Source organism: Lemur catta, unplaced genomic scaffold (genome assembly GCF_020740605.2).
Source record: "Lemur catta isolate mLemCat1 unplaced genomic scaffold, mLemCat1.pri scaffold_41_ctg1, whole genome shotgun sequence".
NCBI classification, from domain to species: Eukaryota; Metazoa; Chordata; class Mammalia; order Primates; family Lemuridae; genus Lemur; species Lemur catta.
Window position 1 is genome coordinate 2,129,359 of NW_025423849.1, and position 19,708 is coordinate 2,149,066.

The 19,708-nt window shown below is 47.2% G+C and overlaps 2 pseudogenes; one reads left to right on the top strand and one right to left on the bottom strand.

Annotated features, from left to right (window-relative positions):
* Nucleotides 1–4,142: 4,142 nt before the first annotated feature.
* Nucleotides 4,143–4,813, top strand: LOC123629749 (annotated as a pseudogene).
* A 6,316-nt stretch (nucleotides 4,814–11,129) lies between these two features.
* LOC123629750 lies at nucleotides 11,130–12,374 on the bottom strand (annotated as a pseudogene).
* Between the last annotated feature and the right edge of the window lie 7,334 nt (nucleotides 12,375–19,708).

Sequence of the window (19,708 nt, forward strand, 5' to 3'; positions counted from 1 at the left end):
CCTGCCGCAGAGAGACCTCACATGACGCAGAGGTTGGGCCCCGCTTCCTCCTGCGAGGCGAAGACTGTCTCGATCCGGTAGACACGGGCAGTCGCAGGGCATGGCACCTGCAGGGGAGAGACCCTGAGCCAGTGTCAGTCTTAGGTTATTACAGCTGTCCAGGGGTTTACAGTTAAGAAACATTTTTTTTTTAGGAATATAAAAATATTTATTGACCGCTGTTCACCAGTATTTACAATAAACAGTATACAGTTGGATACCATTCTGATTACTACAAGGCTGTTCTTCCTGGCTTCTGCAGAACCAGTAACCCAAATACTGAAAAGATTGAGCCTACATGTAAGAAATGAATTGGGGTAAGAAAAAACATGCAGGTCAATAGTTTAGATTACAAAAAGTTTGTTCACTCATTTATGTCAGCAGGTCTGAAACTGCCAACGTTTCTAACCATCTGAATAAGTTTCCATGGGCCAAACCTCAGCTATTCCATTAATCATGAACTTTTAGTCAATGCAGCACAGGGATTTCAAGTTTTTGTAAAAGAATTGCTCACTAGGGGAATCTTTAATGTTCATTTAACTAAGTCTCGTTTACTGTATTAGAACACACCAGAATTTGTCTAGTTTCCTCATCTGGGTGGGGAGATTTTTGGTAGCGATAAAGCTTTTCCTTTTAGGAATTTTGCAAACACAATGTTGCATTTATATGAATATCCATGTAGATACGGATTCTAATATGGCTGCCTTTAAATTATCCAATTAATTATGAACCAACTATTTAGTTTGAAATGTTACAGCTTCAGGAAAATTTTCAGTTCTTAGGTTGCTCAGAATGATAGCATCACAGACACATGGGATTACCCATGATTTTTGTTTCGGTGAATGTTTAAAAATAAAGAGAATCATTTACATATGCATTTTACGTATACACACACAAAAACAAATTTAAAAAACCCAGAATGGTCCTTAGGCATGAGTTAAACACAAGTTCTGACTGAAAAATGGCTATGGAAATTTCCCCTAGCATTTAGAAGAGCTGTTCTCTAGTGCAGAGGAAATAATATACCATGGTATCATATGTCCTTTTCTGATAAAGGAAGCAGCTACGGAAAGCTTTTGTTTGTTCAAAGTAACCAGTGCTATTGATGCACCCCCCAACAATTCTCTCAATACTACTTTCAAAACAAATGTATCAAACTTGATTTATTAGATGTAGTTATTTCTTCACATTAGTAAATCAAAAACCAAGCCCCAGATTGTGTGCGTATATATAAATATATATAAAAAACAATGCACACAATTATTGAGCTGCATCTTCTGGACAAGAATGCCAAGTTAGTCTCTCTTCATAAAAAGCAATTACAATTTGAGGACACTTCATATTTGCTTCTTTTGCCAGCACCAAATCTGCCTCATCTGAATCTTTCCATTTCATAAGAAACATTAATTCCCCACTGCTATCCGTGGCACCAATTATTCTTTCAGGATCAAGACCTCTGGCAAAGCCTCTTGGTTTGTCAGCACCATCTCTTTTTTTCTTTGATTTGCTATCGTCAGATTCACTGTCAGATAAAGATTTTCTTTTTGTACCATCTTTTTCTTTACCAGCTCTTTGAGAATTAAGAAATGCTTCAGGGAGACTCGCCGTGACACGGGCCTAAGCCACCGCGACTCGGGCGTCTGGACAGCTCGGACCCTCGGGCCAGGCAGGTGCTGCCCCTCAGAGGGTGGGCCAGGGCCAAGGGGCCCACCCGCGCGGCCCCCACCGTGGGCCGGAGCCGAGTCGCCGCCCCGCCTGCTGGGGGACGGCTGGTCAGAGCTGTGGGAGCCGGGGGACCCCACGCTGGCTGCGTGCAGGAGAGGAGGGAGGAGAAACTTTGCCCTTTATTGTTTTTAGCCGTTAAGTGCAAGGAACTCTGTGTTGGAAGGAAAAATGTCCTTCTTCAATTTCCGTAAGATCTTCAAGTTGGAGAGTGAGAAGAAGAAGAGGCAGTACGAACATGTGAAGAGGGACCTGCACCCCGAGGAGTTTAGGGAGATTATAGGAGAACTGGATGACGGAGCCTTTGGGAAAGTGTACAAGGCCCAGAATAACGAGACCAGCGTTTTAGCTGCTGCAAAGGTGATTGGCACCAAATCTGAAGAACTTGAAGACTACATGGTTGAAATTGATATATTAGCATCTTGTGATCACCCAAATATAGTCAAGCTTCTAGATGCCTTCTATTATGAGAATAATCTTTGGATCCTTATTGAATTTTGTGCAGGTGGAGAAGTAGATGCTGTGATGCTTGAACTTGAGAGACCATTAACTGAGTCCCAAATACAAGTAGTTTGCAAACAGACTTTGGAGGCATTGAACTACTTACATGATAATAAAATCATCCACAGAGATCTAAAGGCTGGCAACATTCTTTTTACTTTAGATGGAGATATTAAATTGGCAGATTTTGGAGTATCAGCTAAAAACACGAGGACAATTCAAAGAAGAGATTCCTTTATTGGCACACCATATTGGATGGCTCCTGAAGTAGTCACCTGTGAAACATCTAAGGACAGACCCTATGACTACAAAGCTGATGTTTGGTCCCTGGGTATTACTTTAATAGAAATGACTGAGATAGAACCACCTCATCATGAATTAAATCCAATGCGAGTGCTGCTAAAAATAGCAAAATCTGAGCCCCCTACTGAGCACAGCCATCAAAATGGTTTTCAAATTTTAAGGACTTTCTAAAGAAATGCTTGGAAAAGAATGTGGATGCTAGGTGGAATACATCTCAGCTACTGCAGCATCCCTTTGTTACTGTTGGTTCCAATAAACCAATCTGAGAATTGATTGCAGAGGCAAAGGCTGAAGTAACAGAAGTTGAAGATGGTAAAGAGGAAGATGATGATGAGGAAGCAGAAAATTCTCTGCCAATACCTTCAGATAAGCATGCCTCCTCTGATCTTAGTATTGCCACCTCTGAAGAAGACAAACTTTCACAAAATGCTTGTATTTTGGAATCTGTCTCAGAAAAGACAGAACGTAATACTTCTGAAGATAAATTCAACAACAAATTTCTTATTGAAAAATCTACCACTGGTGAACCTGAAAAGGCTATGGATAGAATTAATGAACTTGTTAATGATGCTCATTTAGAAGCTATGGCTGAACTCCATAATAGAACAACAGTAATCAAAGAGAATGGGAGAGAGAAGAGACCTGAGTCTGAAAATCTACCTGATACAAAAAACCAAGAAACTGTGAACACTAATTCAGTCAGTGAAGGAAAAGAGAATAATGCAGTGATAACTTTAGAAACAAACATTGAAGATAATCTAAAATCTGAGGAAGAAAGGGATCAGGAAGAGAAACAGACATTTGAAAATAGGCTTATAAAATCTGAAGAAATTAAAGATACTGTTATTCAAACAATAGATTCAGTTACTCAAGAGACTGGAGAAAAAGAGGCAGCTATTCAAGCAATTGATAGTGAAGTTGGCCTTAAAAAGGAAGACAGCCAAGAGAAATTAGGAAAAGATGACAAAACTCAAAAAGATGTCATCAACGATACAAGTAATGTGGTAGAAATAAACAAGGGAGTAGATGTTCAGAAGGTTGTTGAAAACAGTGCTGAGGATACTCAGAGTAATGATGGGGAAGAAGTGATTGAAGTAGACCAGAAATTAATAAGCAAGCCTGAGAAGGGTCCTGAGGCTGGTGGTACTAAGGAAGTTTCTATTAAAGAAATAGTTGAAACTAATGAGATAGATCAAAAATCTGTAGAAGATAAAAATAAGGAACAATTAATAAACAGTTCAGAGAACATATTGGAGACCAGTGAAGAACTAGGGACAAATGAGTTTGAAGAAATTACTGAATGAAGTAGCACAGAAAAAACAGAGGTTGGAAATGTAGTGATTGATGCTGACCAAAAGGCTTTAGGAGGTGACACTCAGGATGCTCATAAAGCCACTACTCAGATAGATACAGAGAAAAAAGAAATGCCATATGAAGTGCCAATTAAAACAGAACCTCAGGTTACTGCAGTTTCACAGCCCAGTGAACCTCAGCCTGTTCTAATACCCAGTATTAATATCAACTCTGGAGATGCAGAAAATGAAGGAGAAATCAGTGCTTTGTCAAGAAATGAAACCATGCTGCTTCCAGAATCTGAGAATCAAAAGGAACATGATGCTGATTCAGGCATTGGTTCTACTGCTGATAACAGCAGCATTGACTTGAATTTATCCGTCTCTAGCTTCCTCAGTAAAACTAAAGACAGTGGATCAATATCTTTACAAGAAACAAGAAGACAAAAGAAAACACTGAAGCAACTTAAAGATCAATATTTCATACAAAGACATCAGCTACTTAAGCGCCATGAGAAGGAAACAGAACAAATGGAGTGTTACAATCAATGACTTATTTGAGGAATTGAAAAACAGGCAGACTCAAGAAAGAACAATATTACCCAAGATTCAACACAGTGAAGCTAAGACTCGAATGGCCATGTTTAAGAAAAGTTTGAGAATTAACTCAACAGCTACGCCAGATCAGGACTGCGACAAAATTAAACAGTTTGCTGCACAAGAAGAAAAGAGGCAGAAAAATGAGAGAATGGCTCAGCATCAGAAACATGAAAATCAAATGCGGGATCTTCAGTTGCAGTGTGAAGCCAATGTCTGAGAACTGCATCAGCTGCAGAATGAAAAATGCCACCTGTTGGTTGAGCATGAGACACAGAAACTAAAGGAGTTAGATGAGGAACACAGCCAAAAATTAAAGGAGTGGAGAGAGAAATTGAGACCTAGGAAAAAGACACTGGAAGAAGAGTTTGCCAGGAAACTCCAGGAACAGGAAGTGATCTTTAAAAGGACTGGGGAGTCTGAATGCCTTAACCCATCAACACAGAGCCGTATTTCTAAATTCTATCCTATTTCTAGCTTGCATTCCACTGGATCATAACATGGGAAGCATTCTGTGCTTGAGTTGGCTTTTTAAATATATCATTCTATTCTCTTCATCTTCTGCCACAGTCTATATCAAATAGCTCACGAAGACAATCACCTGCCTCACCTTCTAGGTGTTTTTTTGGTTTTAGTTTTGGGTTGTTTTTTTTTTTTAAAGCAAAGATGAAGGGAAAACAAACTAAGACAGATGCTGGGCCATGCTGGCAAAGTAGCATCTTGCAGTAATTCCCTAAGGTGATTTTGTATATTAATCTTAAAAATTGTATTCTTTAGACACTGTTACCTGAAAAATTATTAAGAGAAATAATGTTTAAAGTTATTTAAAAAAACTGTTATGTCACTAAGTGTTAATAAATGTCTTTTTACCTGTCCTAACTTCTCAGTGATGCCTAAATTCTATAGCTGAAGCTCTGCTGTAGAGGATTGAAATGATTTTCTTTTGGTGAATCAGCTCTCATAAAAAAGCTATGAGTTGCTCAAAATGTTCTATTGATTCAGTGAATAAATATATTTTATCTTTAAATAGGAACAAACTCTTTTAAAAGAGAGAAATTATTTCAGTAATTTGTTGAAAGTAACCTATTTAGGCATGAGCTAACAATTGAGGTTGCTAGTTTTATTAAGATAGTGCCTAAAACACTAAATTTTAATCAAGTCTAAGATAGGATTTTCTTTTTGATCAACAGAGACATAACATCCTTAGCATTAAACATTATTGTGTTAAAAATCTTGCTCCTGTTACCATTTGATGGAAATTTTCATCCTAAAATATATGTTGTACAAAGTTTGGAAGACAAAAAATAAAAATAAAAATAGCTTTTAGATGTGCAAATTGGAAATGTAAAATACCAAACTAAAAGTAAGATAGATTTAGCCATCTCAGTTTATTTTCTAAAATAATACATGAGTTAAATGACTTCTCTCCTTCTTAGTGAATTCTGTACTTTTAAAACTCTATGAGAAGCTTGCAGGCTCTGAGTTATATTTATAAATATATTTTCTGAAATTAATTTTAAAAGGCATTTATTCAGAATACTTTTTTTAAAGGATTTAAATATTTAGGCAAATGTCAGGAATGACTTTTCATTGTTTTGAAATGAGGAAACTTACATTTTGGTGTTATTTTGTTTCATATTTAAATTATTTACTTTGAATGGGAAAAGCCTGAAACCTTTATCATGTGGTTGCTGATATGTGTAATTATTAATGAAATGTTCATTCTCAGTCCCTTTTGAGGCTTAGAATTTCAACCATGTGGCAGGTCAAATAGTATTACGAACTGGACTTTGGTGTGTGAGACAGCACACTTGTAAATGATGCTTGTTGCCTGCCATTTACAACCTATTCTCTCTTAAGAGTGCTAGAAGTTTGTTTTTAGTTGTATTACTTTTGAGGCTGGTGAAAAATTTAAATGCAACTTTGTGGGAACACTGACTTATACTAAGAAAATGTAAATGTCTGTAGCACTTTCTTGCAGTTAATTTGAAAACTTTAGATGCTGAACCTTATTTTGTCAGTGGTTTGGATGATTTAAAAATGTATGTGTGATTTTAATTTTGTAATTTTTTTGACAAGCATAATTTACTTGGACAACTTTGTAGGTAGCCTTAACTTCTGGCCAAGTTTGTTTTTTATATAAATATATATACATATATCATGTATGGTTGTAAATTCATACACTTATCACATGTATGTGTTACTATATACAAAACTCTTTTAATGCTTTATTCTCAAATGCTGGGTTGAAAAATGTTTTTAAAGCCTCTTGAAATATATACCTTTATAAAGTAATATTCAGGATGATGGAAATTATTTATATTGTTATGATAAAAATGACTGTATTTAATGATTTATTTGAAGAGGGAGTGGGAGGAAGGTTCTCATAACCACTTTCTCCTTTGAAATTTTCAGTTTATTAACTTCTTAAAAATGAATACTTTAGGCAGTAGGTATTTTTTCAGTATCATTGAAATGATACCCTGAGTGCTAAAGTTTGTGGCACCTAATTAATTTGGTCTGAATATTTGATGCTTTCCCTTTCAGTTTGACATTCAGAGTATTGACTCAAGGAGAGAGGCTCAGAGTGGCATGGTTGATGCTCTGGGCAAAGTTATTAGCGACTCGCATCTCCTGTAAAACTGCCTTTTGGATTCAGTGTGTGTGCTTGAGTTCTCTTTCAAACATGACCATATTCATGGTCATGACTATACAAGACTGGTGCAAGACTATACAACGATACCTATATAGAGGTGAAGCATTCATTTTCATACTTAAAGTTATATAAATCTTTTCAAAAAGTGTTTTGTTATAGAATATAGTGTTTGTACCCATACTGGCCCACCTCTTCTTAGGCCCTATATTCAAATAGATAATAGTGATCATTCTTTCTTGCATGAAGTGTAGGTAGGGAGTGGATGAGGGGCACAGACTTTGAAATCTAAGAGTACAGTCAAATTTCTTCCTGATTTGGTTGTTTTGTTGCTGTGGCAGAATGTGCCATGAAATGCATAAAAGAACTTCTCCATATGTGCACCCTAATCAGTCCCCTCTCCTCCTTTTCCTGAGTGCTGTGAACACACCAGACCTCCATGCTTCTGTAGGTCCAGCTCCTAGAGCTTGGGGCACCAGGCTGCCTTTCCTAGTCCTGCCAACTATAAGGTATGAATTGCTGAATTAGCTGCTATTTTATGTGGAGTCACATTAAGCTTTTTCTTACCCTTCTCTATGGGGAAGCTATAGGGTGGGTAAGGAGGAAGTTTAGAGTGCTTTTACTTTGCTGAAAATGTTAGAACTTTCCTGTGACAGGACACAGCAAATTGTAATTAAATATAAACCAGAACCAGAGCTACCTCTAAGTAGTATTTCCTCAAGCACAAAGCTCTCAGGCCTATGGGACCCACTTTAATAGAGAGCCTCTGATGTCTTGAGCACCAGTGAGTTTCAGAAGTGACTATTTTTTGTACTCTTCTAGTTTCCTCGTATACACACTTTTTCCCATTCCACACTGTGCTTAAATGACAGACTTCTGAGAAGCCAAATTCTGTCAAAGTATTAGCTAGAGATGTTGATTAAAGGCAAACCTAGACTGAAGTGGAAGAAGAGTGTTCCAGTTCTAACAGTCTTTTGATTAAATAAATAAATTCTTTTCTGGGAAATGACTTTTTTATAGGAAATGGGATGATATTTTAAATGCTTTTCTTAAGTTGAAGGCACAACAGTTAATGCCTCTATTGTTGCTATTCTGTGGCTGATGTGCTTTTGATAAAGCTTTAAAATTTCTGCTACTAAGCCTAGGATAGAGTGTTTTACCAGTTTTAAATGTTGGCTGCAGCTTTTTGTTGATCCTTCTCTGATTTGCAGTGTAATGAGTTCATAAGCTAAATTTTCAGAAAGAATTTTGTTTCAAATTATGCTTCTTGTCTATCTGAGAGCAACATGTCTTTTCAATCATGAGATTGACACACAAAAAATAAAGTTATTTCTTAATCTAAAAAAAAAAAAAAGAAAGAAAGAAATGCTTCAATTAACTCTGGACAATCTAAATTTTCTTCAGGTTCCCAAGTGTTGTCAGCATCTGTAAATCCCTTCCACTTCAGGAAATACTCCACTTTCCCATTTACTACACGTCGATCCAATACTTTTTCCACCACAAATTCTTCAGGCTCTGCCTCTTCAACCTTTTTACTCTTCCCATTCTGTTTCTTTCCCATTTTTTGCAATGTAGTTTTATTGGAGGCCAATTTTTTTTTTTTTTTTTTTTTTTTTTGAGACAGTCTCACTCTGTTGCCTGGGCTAGAGTGCCGTGGCGTCAGCCTCGCTCACAGCAACCTCAAACTCCTGGGCTTAAGCGATCCTCCTGCCTCAGCCTCCCAAGTAGCTGGGACTACAGGCATGGCCACCATGCCCGGCTAATTTTTTCTATATATATTTTTAGTTGGCCAGCTAATTTCTTTCTATGTTTAGTAGAGACGGGGTCTCGCTCTTGCTCAGGCTGGTCTCGAACTCCTGACCTCGAGCGATCCTCCCGCCTCGGCCTCCCAGAGTGCCGGGATCACAGGCGTGAGCCCCCGCGCCCGGCCTGGAGCCGTTTGTTACTGCAGACTTGAAGAGCTATTATTCACCGCCTCCGAGCGGCTCCGGGTCGCGGTCTACGGCGACTCTCAGAAACATCTTTGTATAGACGAGCTCAGCTGGGTGGGGACGCGCTGGTCCCCTCATTCTGCAGGCGAGGTGAGTGGCTGGCCGAGGCTCCAGTGACTCGTCAACCCTCCCTGGGAGCAGGCCCGACCGCGTGGTTCCTGGGTTCGTGTCCATCACCGACTTTTCCGCTCAAGCGCTGGCGTCTCAGACAAGGCGAAGCCACCGGGGACGGGGGTAGGGAGACCGGCTGTGAAAGCGTCTCCACCCGGCTGACTTGTGTGTCGGCAGTCTGCAGGGACACACGGTTTGGACAGCCGTGTGACAGCCTTCACACCAAAGAGGTCCAGCCTTCACTGAGTGTGTCTTGCGCACGTTCTCATTCACCCCTGAGAAAACCCGTTAAATATGTTCTAAATCCCCATCTACAGACGTGGAAATGGCAGCTTTGCGACTTCAGTAACCTGCCCAAGGTCACACCAGTGGGACGCTGTGGAGTCCCAGTTTAAGCCCGTTGTCTGGTGTGGGGTCTGTGTCCCTCCCACTGCCTCCCTCGAGTCCCCTCTCCTCCTGCCGTGTGTGCCTGCTGTCTGCAGGGCCACATGCTGCTTATCTGGAACCAGGAGAAGAGCTGTTGTCTTCCCGGGGACCTGACAGTGGATGACGTCCCCCAGGACAAGGAAGTCCAGGTAGACAAGGGAGCGACATGGGTGGGAATAGAGGCAGTGGCCCCTGGCCCCTGGCGCTGAGGAGACTGGAGGAGCTGTGTCCGCAGGAGGCTGCTGGCCTCCTGCTGCAGGGCTGCCCCGCGCTGGTGCCTTCTGGGCCTGGCGATGGTCTAAACCTGCCACGGCCACTCGGGAGGGAGGCTGAGGCGGGAGGATCGCTTGCACCCAGGAGCTTGAGTCCAGCCTGGGCAACGTAGCGAGACCCCGTCTCTATGTACATCATGATCTTCCTGTCCCTGGTTGCAAACTCCTGGCAGGCGAGTGCTGCTCCTCTTTCTTTCTGGGCTCATCTCCGAGCCCGCCTCTGCTCTCTCCGAATGAGAAAGAGGAGGACGCTTCTCCGTACCGACGTGCCCACACTGGAGCACACTTATCGCCCCCCGGGGCCACCCCTTGGTTGAGGGTGGAGGGAGAAGCTCCCCCAGAGACACAGGGGACTCTGCTCCAGACAGGCTTCCCTGCTCAGGAGACTGTTGACAGTGTTGACGACAGCACTGTTCCTGCCAGCCAGGACACACTTCCTGCCTCCCTCTGCTCGCCATGTATTATGCACCTCCTGTATACCAGGGCCTGTTACAGGCCTTGAAGATACAAAGACAAATTTTAAAAGGCTTCTGCCTGAAAGAGCCATGGCTTCTAGTAGATTCCCAGTCATAGGCCTTAGCTACGGCTGTGTTGCATGGAGTAAAATGCGTTTTTCATAATCTGTGTTTCCTCAGGCCACAGCAAAGGAGGCTAAAAATAGGGCTACTCTGACAGCCGTGAAGGACATTTTTCTGGTCCTCATCTCCACCTGCTGTTGTTAGAACTTCAACCCCTGGGCGTCCTCCAGGAGGATCTCCTGTGGACTGTGGATGAACACCATTCTTTCTTTCTTTCTTTCTTTCTTTATTTTTTTGAGGTCACAAAAAGAATTTTAATAGTAGCTAATAAGGACAATTACCTCTTAGTACTCATCAAAAACATGGCTTTCCCACTCAGATTACAACCAGACAGAATTAACATCTCACTGCATCAGTTGTTCCTGCATGTTAATTATCAATACAGGGGAAAGTGAAACAGGTACAATATATAAAAAATAACATATATGTGTACACGTATATACACAAAAACATATACACATATGTATACATAGTTCACATTTCCCAGTCAAGTGTTCAGAAAAACTAAAATAAAACAAACACAAATATAACTTATTTGGTCTTGGAGAGGTATACATTCTACACATACATGCATGCATATATATATACATATATATATGTATATACCTTCATATATATATATGTATATAATGCCTACACGCATGTTAGCACACTGGTATACACACGCAAGCATGTCTACTCGCTTGTCTATCACATGCTACACCAGCTCGATTTTTCAGATGGTCATTCAAGTTTCACCTTTGTTCTGGGCTGTCTCTACTTTGTTTTCTGTCAACTGCCAAGCCATGTTCTATCAACACTTTACGCAGTGGGCCACGCCAACAGGAAGGCCGGGATCAATATGCAGGCTGCGGTCTGGGTGCTGTCGCCTGCCCAGCAGCGTGGCCCGGCGTGGGCAGGGAGTGCAGGACACGTCCTCCCTCACCCGTAGGAGGGCAGCCCAAACAGCTCAGGCCGGAAGTCCTGCAGGGAATCCAGCACCGGCGTGGCCTTTGCCGTCAGGTCGTGGCTCAGGGGTCCGTCTGGAGCCGTGACCGCCTGCATCCCGGCTGCCAGGGCCGCCTGCAGCCCGTTGGGAGCATCTTCAACGACAAGGCCCTGCTCCATGGGAGGAGGCGGGGACAACCTCTTGGCACAAGCCAGGAATATGTCGGGCTCCGGCTTCCCGCTCTTCACTCCCGGGTCGTCTCCCAAAACGAGGTGACGAAACAAACCAAAGAATTCCTTGTTCCTGCTTGTCTTCATCTCGAGTGACGCAGACCCGGAGCTGGCGGCGGCGGCAGAGGGTATGTTGTGTTTCCGCAGGTGGCGGACGAGTTTTTAGCCCCTGGCATGAGTGCGGCCGTGGGGACAGCTCCTTTAACGTCGCTTGGCTTTCGTCCCGCGGCTCCTCCTTGGACGCGGGGGGTCAAGACGTCTGTGACGATCTGCGCGGCCTCCGGCGCCTTCTTACCCCTGGCCAGGGACTGCACGTCCCAGGTGTGATTCCTCCCAGAGCGGCCACATGTTTCTCGAAACACCACTGAACACAGCCGTGCAGTACCCAGAAGAAGGCCGTGCGTGTCACAGAGGAGGCAGGTGACGGGGCGCAGCATGGTGCCGCCTTCTCGGTCTAAACACCGTCCTTTAGTCGCCGCCCGGAGCTGGCCTTCGCCGCCCCCGACCCCGGGGTCTTGTTCCGACCTGGGTTCATACAGGCGCAGGGCCCGAGAGGAGGAGGAATCAGGTGCCTGGTGGCGCCTCCACTTGTCGCCAGCCACCAGGGCCAGCACCTGCCAGAAGGGGCCCGGGAGCACCACGCTGCCCCTTCCTAGATTGGCTGTTTGACCCCAGAAGGCTCTGAGCCCTCCGAGAGTCGCGGGCCACCGGCAGTGCTGCTGAGGCGACATGGTGCAGGCAGCAGAGGCGACAAGAGTAGATGGGAAGGCAACTTCCAAACTGCAGTGGCGCAGAGGAAGTTCTCCAAGGCGGGTCTGAAAGTCCCACGTGAGTATTTGCTGCGTGTCGGGGACGCGCCGGACCCCACACGCCCCTGTGACGTCTCAGCTCCCAGCAGTGACACAAAGGCTCTCAGGAGCCCCGCGGTGACCCCAAAATGTAACACGCGAGCGGACACACCCCTGTTTAAAAATCAGCATTTTTCTGAAGTTTTTTTATTGGACTGAGGGCTCCTTTTCTCACTTAAAACCTCTTCTTCCCATAGCACTGGGGCCTGGGGAACAAAACCTAGTGCCGGTGACCGGCCCTGGGCGTCACGCAGGAGGGTGGCAGGTGGGGGGGTGCTCTTCACTTCTTCTGCCTCCCAGGGGGTCTGTGACCCTGGAACCCGGGACACCCCGGTCCCCTCTCCCCTGCTGGCTCGGGTGGCACATCCCACATCCAAAGCAGCGATAGCTGTGGACTGACGTGGGACACCTTTTCTACACGCTGTCAGCTGAGCCAACTGGGTGGGGGGACACGTTGGGGAAAGAATCGCGGTTGGGGAATCAGCAGACAGGGCTGGCACTGCCGACTATCGATCATCTGCGGGATTCTGGGGGATGCTGAAGTCCCCACAAGCCTCAGTTTCCATCTGTGAAATGGGGACAACACACATTGGACAGGCTGTGCCAGGATGAAATGAGATAACATAGGAGAAAACCCGAGACTTGTATCAACGTGCTGGAAGGATCCAGAAATTTCTAGCCTAACACACACCCTCAGCACAACACACACACCACACATCACACTCACCACACACTCATACACCACACATCAAACACACAGCACAGCACACTCATCACACTCATACACCACACATTGCACTCATCACACACATTCCACACGCCACACAGCACACTCATCACACACATTCTCACACCACACACCACACTCATCACACACAAACATACACCACACATCACACACCACATACCACACTCATCACACACACCACAGATCACACTCATACACACTCATATACCACACAATATAGACACCACACACCACATGCATCACACACCACACTCATACACATGCATACACCACACATCACACACACCACACACCACACTCATCATAGACAAATACACCACACATTACACACAGCACACACCACAGTCATCACACACACTTATGCACCACACATCACACACACCACACTTAAGACTCATACACACTCATACACCACAGATTACACACACCACACACTACACTCATCACACACCACACCTCACACTCATCACACACACTATATACCACACATTACACACACCACACAGCACACTCTTCACACACCCTCATACACAACACATTACACACACCCCACATCACACTCATACACACACACTTATACACCACACATTACACACACGACACACCACACTCATCACACATTCATACACCACACATCACACACCATAGTCATGACACACACTCATACACCACACATCACACACACTGCACGCCACACTCATACACACACCACATGGGCTCTCGCTCATGCACATGCTCCGAGCCGTCCCTGTGTGTCACTTGCCAGCGCACCGTGAGTTGGGAGCATTTTCAAAGTCCAAGACAGGCCTGGTGGCGGCACAGGGGCGGGCTGAGGGGCTGTCCCCCGCCCCCGTGGGAAGGTCCGTGGGCTCCGAAGCCCCCCCCACGGAGGGAACTCGGGTCACCGGCGTGTGCGTTGGAGCCGGTGGCCCTTGTCCCCGCCGGGCCTTGGTCGCGGACAAGAGCAGCTGAGTGAGGCGGCGGCGCCTGTGCGGACTCCCGGCCCTGCGCCCCCCACGCCGAGGCCTGCCACCTGGTCCCGTGCGGGGACAGGGACCTCCCGCTCCCCCAGGCTGGCAGCACCCAGCTGCCTATTCCTAGAGGATGGTCTTTCGTCTGGAAGATGCATCACTTGTGGAACGAGAGGCCGGTAACTCTGTGTCACGGAGAAGCAGGGACAGAAAGCAAAGGCTGCTGTCGCCCCGCCCCCTTGTCTCTCTCAGCCGCGCTGCCAGCAGCCTGGGACACGGGATGATCCCAGCGTCACCGAGGCTGTCTCTTTCCTTAATGCCACACGTACGTTTCACACTTTTAAAAGAGAAGCCATGTCACTGTGATGGCCCCGGCGCCTCCCGTGCGAGCTCCCGTAACGCTGTGCTCGGGCCGCAAACCCCTGCCGGGGACAGTGTCCCTCACGGTGACTCCCGGGAGGCCACGGAAGGCTCCGGTGCGAGTCCCCGCAGCACGGGAGTCCGACGCGGTTAGAAGCCAAAGTGCCCCCGGAGAGGACGTAGCACCGGAAACACCTGGTGACACGAGGCCGCGGGGCCGCTGGAGGCGGAGAGCGGGCCCAGCTGACACTCGGGGACGCGTCCCCGCTGCGTGAGATGCGTCCGTGCCAGACTGCGGGACGCGCGTTGCGGGGACCGCGGGCTCCCTGCCGGGTTCATCTGCAGCTCCAGCAAAGCCCAGGGAAGAGACGGGGGCAGAGGAAGGACTCGGGCCTCCTCCTGCCCGACTAACGACGCTGCAGCCGGAGCGGCTCCCGAGAGTCCGGCCGGAGCTCTGCGACCTCAGGAGGCCGGCAGGTACTCGTTGCTGGACAGACCCCTCTGCTGGTCTTATTGCAGACACACACGGTGCCTGCCCCCGCCGGCCAGCCCCCAGTGTGGCCCCGTCAGAAAACACAGGACAGTAAACCCAGACGGATGGTCTGTCGGGGAGCGACGCTGTCGTCCCTTTGGTCGTTCTCCTGCCAGCTGTGCCCTTCACTGAAACTGGGCACAGACTGAGTGGCCTCCGCCAGGCCGCCGGGCACAGGGACCGGAGGCTGCTGCTTTCCTTCCTGCCCTCCCCCTGCCCAAGGTGGGGCAGACAAAGGGAAACCCTGCTTGGTGTGGGCCGATCGGTCACCAGTTTCACACCAGCCTGGCGGGCCCGGGTGAAATTTCACAGTTAGCAGACGCGCTTCTGGTCATTCGTCAGGACCTCAGTGTGCTCTTGCAACGGACACCCCCAATTTCCAGATGCTCCGCTGTAGGGGAGTCACACGATGGCTGGGAGGCAGGAAAGGTGAGGCTGGTCCATCCGGGTTCAAGTGTGTTAACACGTGAAAAATGAAGAAGGCCAGGGGTTTAGACACCCAGCCAGGAGAAGAGCACTGACTGCAGCAAAAGGTGACTCCATGGGCTGAGTTATGTCCCCTAAAAATCACGTGTTGCCTTCCTAACCCCACAGGAATGTGAATGTATTTGGAGATAGTGTCTTTAAAGAGGTAATTAAGTTGAAATGAGGACATCAGGGTGGGCTAACCCAATCTGACTGGTGTCCCTATAAAAAGAGATTGGGACACAGACACACATAGAGAGACCAGGTGAGGATGCAGAGAGAAGACGGCGTCTGCAAGCCCAGGAGAGAGGCCCCAGAGGAACCCAACCCTGCTGGCACCTTGGTCTCACACTTCCAGCCTCCAGAGTCATGAGAAAATAAATGTTTGTTGTTTAAGGCCCCCAGTCTGTGGTACTTCGCCATGGCAGCCCCGGCAGACTAGCACAGAGACCCTAGTATTGCTCGAGGAACGTTGTCCTTTGTAGCGGGGGACGCGTCACGACTTACAGCAGGTGCACATGCCTGGTGGCTCTTGGCATCCTCACCGCAGGCCTGAAGGGCAGGTCAGGAATTATTACAGGGCTTCAGCCCCTTATCCAAAACCACTGGGGACAAATGTACTTGGATTCCAGAATTCCTCAGATTTCGGGAAGATCATACATGCATGCACCATGTGTTACCTAACACACTGAGTGCGTCTGCCAGGGCACCCACAGTTAAACACACGGCCACTTCTGAAATGAAACAGAACCACATGTGTGTGGAGATATCTACAGATACGTATTTGCACTAAAAAGGATACATAAAGCATATATGTAACCTCATATTTGTTCAGGTCAGATTGTGCCACCAAATGAGTTAGTGTCAAGTGGATAAAGACTTGTTTGGGTTGGGGGATTTTGGAAATACACACAGGGTGTTACAGACTTGCCTAATTCTCCCACCCTCACCTTCTGAATTCAACTTTCAAAGAAGAAGAAACCAAGACTCAGGGGAAAAGCCCCTCATTAGGGATCACCTGGCTCACAGAAGCCCAGCTGGGCTCTTAACTTCTGCCTCCTAACTCCGAGGTCCGGTTCTTTCGATGTGAACCCAGAGGGCCTCCCTGCAGGGCTCGCCCACCGGCAGCTCCTTGCAAACGCCCCCTCCCACCTCCTCCGCCCTCCCCCTCCATCCTGGCTCTGCAGCCTTTCCGGCTCCACCCGGGCACTTGGTGGCCATTCATAGACATCATCTTCCAGGCTCCCTTCCCTGACCTCTCAGAGTCTCATAGTTTCAGGACTGGAAATGACTTTGAAGATCATTTCTGGAAGAGTAGCCTGCTAACTTTTTTAAAGAATCAAATGTTTTATTTTTCCACTGTAATCACACATCTCAGATTATCAGACAGGTACAAGCAGAGCTGCTCCTGCGAGCCTGGGCTCCTCCTCCCCTAACCAGCCAGAGAGACCCGAGGGGCCTGGGCAGAGCTCTGCGGATCCTCGAAATACAGTCTGACACCCTCTGGTGTGGCAGGACGCTGTTATACTATGGGACAGAAAAAAATGAGATCCACCAGGGGAAAAAGGCAGCCAAAGTTTACAAGATGCTCACTAGTTATTGCCAATCTCATTGCACAGAGTCAGAAACTGAGGCCCCAAAAGGACTGGGAAAAACCAAGTGCAGACAGACTGCGGCCGGCAGCAGCACAGCAGTTAGCCTGCCTTGCAGACCTACGTTCCTGGCATTCCATGCCCCTTCATATGCTAAACGAAAGAGCAAGGTGTACTGTTTGGAAAGCTGCCCAAAGGTGTCCGGGGCTGATGAGACTTGTGCTCGGGAATTCTTAGCAGCAGTGGTTTGTATAACATGAACCCCGAACTCCAATGCCTACCCTAGGCCGCAAATGTTCATAATAATTCGGTGACTTCTGAGTTAACTGAACGTAAAGAAACCCCAAAATATGTTACATAAGAGAGATTTTTGTTTCTCTGCTCTAGAATCTGCCAAATGGAACTTGTTCAAACTTCCTGTATTAAAAAAAGAATCCCTTCTAGACTAAGATCCAAAATGCAAGAGTTCAATCCAAAAAGGATAAATTTTAAAAGGTCATGATCCTGGGAACTACTGGATTATAGTGAGAATTGAAGTTTTCATGGCATGAAAAAAAATCTAAGAATAGTATATATTTTGGAGACGTTTCACCAAAAAACTTTGACCATCTCTTTGAGTTTTCCAAAAGCGACCCCTATCTTTTCCTTTGCTGTCTGGATTCTATTATGAGGGTCACCTCTGTGTTTGAGGACAGCTCCAGGGACTTCGAAATTTGGTCAGCTACTGTCTGAAAGTGAGATAATGACTATAAAATTGTCCTTCCACATTCATCGCCCCTCGCTCTCGATGACAGAATCCCTGGGCATTAGCAGGACTCCCGTCTGCTTGTGTAGACATGACATTTCTCAGCCTCCCTGACCACAGTGTGGCCATCGAGTGAAGCCTGGGAGAAGGATGCAGGTAGAAGGGACCCTGGGCAAGTCCTGAGGCCCATTATTAGAAGGACGGCGCCTGCCCCTCAGTGACCCCTGCTTTATGTGACTGAGAACAGCCCCCCAGGCCTCTGCAAAGGAACTGGGTCCTGGATGACACCCTGCAGCAGCATGACCCAGCTCTGGGCCACACATTTTCAGGCCTCTGTGTTATAGCAACTCTGCCACTAACTGACACGAGAAATGACATGTGGGTGTGATGACTGCCAGCAACAGTGTCCAAGGCATTTTTCCAGAGAGACAGTTGGGCCTGTAATGGCCACACAGGGGCCCAGATGCCCAGTGGCGAGCCCTATACCCCTCTGTCCCTTGTTGACCTGGGAATGGGCCACCTCCTGCCTGGGGCTGACGGGGTGAGGCTGCAGGCATGAAGTCCCTGGCCTGACAGTCACAGGCCCACAGGTGTTGCTGGGCCGGGCTGCACCCAGACAGGAGGACAGGAGGGCCTGGGCAGTGCTGCAGACAGACCCGCCCTGTGCCTGGCATACTGGGGATGTCCAGTCAGGACTGGTTAAAACGTCCTCTTGCCGTAGCGCCCCCCCTTGCTGTCAACAGGCACTGCCAGCTTGTCCCATCCAGACCCACACCTGCTTTCTGCCCCAGCCTGCTCCAACCTCCTCTGTGTTTCCATCTCAGTGAGTGGCACCTCCCCACTATTGCGGAGAGGGGTTCCTGGCATCTTGCCCTGCCAGCTCCCCCTCTCTGGGGGCATCGGAACCATCAGCACCTCCCCTGCGGCTGCCAACAAGGCTCCTGGTTGCCCTCCGTGCCTGCAGTGTGTTCTGCAAACACAGCAGGGCGATCCTCTGTGAGTGTAGGTGACATCGCACAGCCTTCCTGCCTGCACCCCCCGGCTCCCCGCTGCTCTGCAGCCAGACCCCAGCTGCCCGGCACAGCCCCGGGGCCCTGTGTCCCTCCCGGACTGCGGTCCTTCCTGCCCCGGGCGCCTGTGCTCCTGCAGCCTGCAGGGCTCACGTCTGTCCTCGACATTCTCATCGCTTCCTGACCCCCATGAGGGAGTGTCCCCCACCCCACCCCCGCCACCGCGTGCTTGCCTTTTTATTCTTCGCGGCCATTACCATCCAATGCGGAAGTGATCATTGTTACGGTGTTAGTTGATCATCAGCCTCCCCGACAAGAACGAAAGCCCCTAGGTCTGCCCGGCTGGCACCAGTGGGCTCTTAACAAACACTTCTCGAAGGAATGAAGTGAGGTGAGTTGAGCTGGACAGGTTCTATCTTCCGAAGTCACCGCAGTAGAAATTCCCACCATTTAGAGACTAACAACTCCAGCCCAGTGGGCAGAGCAGGTGACAGTGAACTTCAGCAGAGACCAGTGAGCTCCCCGTGCTCACGCGCCGGCCTCACCATGAGCCGAGTGACCCACTAAGGTCACCAAGCTCTCTCTCCCCTCCCGCCAGCCAAGCGTCCCTCCAGTGGGTGGCCGTGGGACTGCAAGGGACCTTTGTGAACAGAGAAAGGAAGAGGCAAGGTAAAGGACGAGGACTAGCCCAGCAATTGGACTGTTTTGTTTGTTTACCTCTGTTTTCCGGTGATTTTATAGTGACCATGTATTTCTTTTATAATGTTTTAAAAAGGAAAAATATGATCATTGTA